Source organism: Lactuca virosa, chromosome 3 (genome assembly GCF_052849685.1).
Source record: "Lactuca virosa cultivar CGN04683 chromosome 3, Lactuca_virosa_CGN04683_v6, whole genome shotgun sequence".
In the NCBI taxonomy this organism is placed as follows: Eukaryota; Viridiplantae; Streptophyta; class Magnoliopsida; order Asterales; family Asteraceae; genus Lactuca; species Lactuca virosa.
The window spans coordinates 316,136,981-316,141,881 of record NC_136428.1 but is presented as its reverse complement, the minus strand read 5'-3'; positions in this window follow the sequence as shown (position 1 = coordinate 316,141,881).

Sequence of the window (4,901 nt, the reverse complement as noted above, 5' to 3'; positions counted from 1 at the left end):
TATGATGTAATTGTTGTGATACTATACATGAAGTCATCCGCCCCCGAATGTTTCCGCCGTTTCGGTTTGGGGGTGTGACAGATTGGTATCAGAGCTATTTTTTATAGTGAACTAAGTATACTGAACCTTACATGGTATACAACTATAAACACGAAGGGGCCGAAGTACTCTGAACTAAAAGTATACTTCTAAAGTATAAAGTATTTTATAAAGAGTAAACAAGTATCCGTAAGTACCAGAAACAGTATCATAAGTAGAACAAAAAAAAAGTATTTGGATGTTGGACACTGCGGTTAAACCTGGATAGTTATGTAATCATGTATGAGATCAATATAGCCTGATCGACTATATTTATTTGAGACATGACCAACATGTGTCTGGGAGTGACCTTGATGTTGCAGAAAGTCTAAAACTTACCAAACTATATACATCAAGAAATCGATAGAACAGAACATACAACATTGAAATACTATAGGAGTATTTTAGGCACTATAACAAACTTGAATGAGAACTAAAAGACCTTTACTGGCAGGTCAATAGTTGCGAAGTGCATGGTTCCAGGGTTATATATAATTGGGATCTTATAGACTCAGAATTGGTGATCTACGCTCTACTATCTGTTCCTTGTTTGGTTGTGGTTTTGGAGTAGGATCACCTATTCGAAAGTCTATTTGATCATGGTTATATACAGCTTGCATGCACTGCTTGACTATAGAAGGACCCAGTTTGGATCATCAATAACTACAGGAGAAATGTTCTACTTAATCTCATAGGATTCTTTAGACATCACCATTCTCGCGCGAACAACCTAGATATAGATAGCCACTCCAACCGCCAACAAAGAAGTCAATGAGGAATAAGAGAGGGTTCGTAAAGTGGATTCCGAGAAGGAATCGTATGAGGAGGAAAATCTTCCATCAAGAGGTGATGGAGATCTATGGTAGAACCCGAAGCATGAGCTACAGTGAATAGGAAAAACTATAGGAAAGTTCAGAGACAACAAACCCTCCCAGCTGAATTCAGGACCATCATAACTATGACAAAAACCCCTCCCGAGGCGCGCAAGATGGTAGAGCACCATATACGACACACTAATAAGTAACTAGCTAATATGATCTAGCGAGTTAGTGATTACACTGCTCACACTATGTGCCAGGCTTATTGCCTTTATCATATCAGCTAAGTAACAGTAAAACAGATTTCATAACTTCATTAAGAGGGTAGTTACTACCAAGTTCATAAGTCTATGTTGTGTAGACCTCTGTTATGAATTGCTTCAAACGTTAGAACATGAAACACTCAGAACTAAGATAACTTCGATTCAGAATACACTCGATTCGTAACATCTAAGGACTTACCCTCGTTCGTCTTTTAAACCTTTTGGCAGCAATATGCCACCTCACAAACGTCTCGTCAGAAATTCATTCAAGAATAGCCACTTCAAATCCAAAAGTTTATTTCATATAGACTTCCTTTATGGATGATTATCAGAACACAATAGAAGTCGGATTATCATACTCTCGGAAACCAATATAACTTAGCTATTTAACGCTCGCACAATACCCATTTCCATAGACTACACCTCAGGAATATTATCAGAACCATTCAGGGTAGTCCTCCCAGGTGTGAAATTTATAAGTATATAAATTTGTGAAATACAACTACCGATGACCATCGTTACTCACAAGATCATTTCTTGTCATGCCATAGAACCATGTCCTCACAAGGAGGTAACCAACCAACTGGCGAGACACCAATTCTACTGATAGACTTCGCTACATTTCAGGCCACGATCACAGCCGTTGTGACAGCCGTCATGGCGCAATTCAATGCCAACAACCCGAATGAGAATGGAAACAGTTTCAACACTTCAGACCGTAGCAACACACCAGGAAACCGACAAGAGCCTAGCCAGAATGATAATCCAACTCACAAACCTAAGAATAATAAATGGAAATTCTGGAACAAAAAGGAGCCCAAGTTATCTCAAAAACTTGCCAAGAGACAACAACCTGTGGCAACTTCTACAGCCACGACATCTACCACTCCAGTACCAATGCCGGTACGACAATATGCTAGAAATCTACCAGATTGCAAGAGATGCAACTTCCGCCATATAGGAAGATGCCGCAAGTTGCGATGTAAGAACTGCAATAGACATGGACACACCACTCATTTCTGCAGGGCACCGGTACGATCAATCACCCAAGTTCTTGGCGTAGAAGTGAGTCAGGTTTTTTTATAGTTGTGGCGAATCTGGACATTTCAAAAGAAATTGTCCAAGGACTAAAAATGGCGAAGAAGCTCGCTTCCATAGAACCCCTACTCAACACATCACTTCAACTACCGATGCTAGTATAATTCAAGTATGCCATGCATGTGGTGAAATGTGGCACTTCAAGAGAGACTGTCCGACGGAGAAAAATGACGGAGGAGAAGGAGGACAGCATGACGTATAAGAGCAACAAGGAACCCCCCTCCCTTTTGAGATTTTGGTACGCCTTCTAAATAAATTTTTAATCTATATTAAAAATTAAAATTTGGGGAAATTAAAAAGTAATTGTAAATAACTCAATCGTCCGATCAAGTCACAACATCCATAAGAGAAGTAAAGATCCGTATAGGTAAGCTATGATGGCTTAGTATGTACATCAGGGTTGTGTATAACTGAGATGTTGCAGACTTAGAGTGAATGATTCCGCCTCAATTCCTGTTCCTTGTCTGGTTGTGGATTTAGGGCAAAGTCACTCATTCGACCGTTTTATTCATCTTAATTATACATAATTTGTATATACCAAGCGATCATAGAGGTACCGAGAAGAATCATAATATAAAGTATCTTCACTAGTTATCAAAACACTTGCACTGTTTGTACTCGCTCATCGCGGTACAAGTGTGACAGTGGTAGCATCAAAGAGAAACAAAAACCACTAGAGCGTTTACACAGAGTACATTGTCGAGCACACTAAAGATACGCCGTCGTATAGCAATCATTTCTTTCAAATCGGCCTAACTTTTGTCTCTGTAAAGATTCCGTTATCATCATTCGTCATAGATTGGCGTGGTCCTCACCATACTAAGTTCATACGTTTCCATCGCCTTGACCGTCAAATTCACGAAACCCTCTTCATTCGTAACGACAACCCGACATAGATCTCTGAATCGCCTTTTTCATATTCTAGACCCCGAAGTACTCATGTGAAGAGTACCTTACCCTCCGAAACCCTTCCGAAGTATACCCAGTGAACCCTCCAGAACTACCACTCATCCAATGGGTCGAGTTTAAGCTTAGAGACTAACACAAATACATATTCAAGAGATAGACAAGCGATTCATGCTGATAAGAGACGGAAACCTTTGGAGTTCCAGGTTGATGACCGTGTTCTTTTGAAGGTCTCGCCCCGGAAAGGCACGATACGCTTTGGAAAGCGTGGAAAGTTGAATCTGAGATAAATAGGACCATTCGAGATTCCCGTTAGGATAGGTCCCATAGCATACAAACTTCGTTACCCCGAGAACTTAGCCACATATATCCCGTCTTCCACGTGTCGAACCTAAAGAAGTGTTTGTCCGATAATACACTTGTGATTCCCCTTGATGAGATCGAACTAGGCGAGAACTTGCACTTCGTAGAGGAACCCGTAGAAATCATGGATCGGGAAGTAAAGTAAACAAAGCAAAGCCGTATCCCGATAGTGAAGGTTCGCTGGAATGCCAAGCGAGGACCTGAATTCACTTTGGAGCACGAAAATTCAATGAAACAAAAATACCCTTATCTATTTCTGAGTTCATGATTTGTATTCAGTGTCTGAAGTTCGGGACGAAATTCCCTGTAACGGGGGGATGATGTGACAAACCGAAATTTCTATCTTCTACAACTAGTCAATTCAATCAAATTCAGACCCATTTCCGCTATCTTTTAGCATTGTTTAGAGCCTGTTTAAGTGTTTTAAGCCTAGTACCATCAAGGGTTGGGTTTAGGGATGAGATATCTTAAGTCATAGTATAACATTCGGGCCAATCACTCCTTCAAGAGGAGTGTACGGCCGTACACATGGGTGTACGGACGTACACCCATCTATTGCCGTGAACTCTCACCTATATAAGTGATACTCACTCATTTTTCAACACTTTTTCACACCTCCAAGCCAAGAATTCGGATTTTCTCTCTACTATAATCAAAACTCTCACCTAGATCTTCAAGATGTAAGTGTTTCCTACCTTGATTCGTTGCTACATTGCTTTAACTAGTGATGAATCCATGTTTTCATTCCATAAATTTCATCTTTTGTTAGATCTTCATCTTTCACCAAGAACACCAAGAACACACACTAGTTATTGGTGGCCATAAACCCTCAATCAAGCTTCCAAATTGTGAGTAACTGCTTCCTATGCTTGTTATCTACTAGAAACACTTGTTATTCATCTTAAAATCGACCATCCTAGCAAGAACATGAAGGTGTACGGCCGTAGACCCTTGTACGGCCGTACACACCTCATGGGACCGTACACCCTTGTTGATGATCATAGTTTGCCTTAAACTCTCCTTAAAGCTAAGCATGGGACCAAGAACACTTCCTTGATGCTAGACAGGGCCTTCAAAACACCTCATTTGCGTACCTCTTCATGAGTGTACGACCGTACACTCATGGGTCGTGAACCCCATCCCCGTGCACACTTTAGTGTGGCCGTGAACCTCCTTTATTCAATCATATGTGATTCTAACACTTAGTTTCAAGTGTTTCCTAGTCCCTAGGGTGATTCCCTATCATAACTAGTCGTATTATACACTAATTTGATACAAATATGTGTCATCATATGCTAAATAGGATCCGTGTATACTCGAGTCTTCACTTGACACTTAGCATCCTACAACCAATCTCACGTACGCATCACTCGCA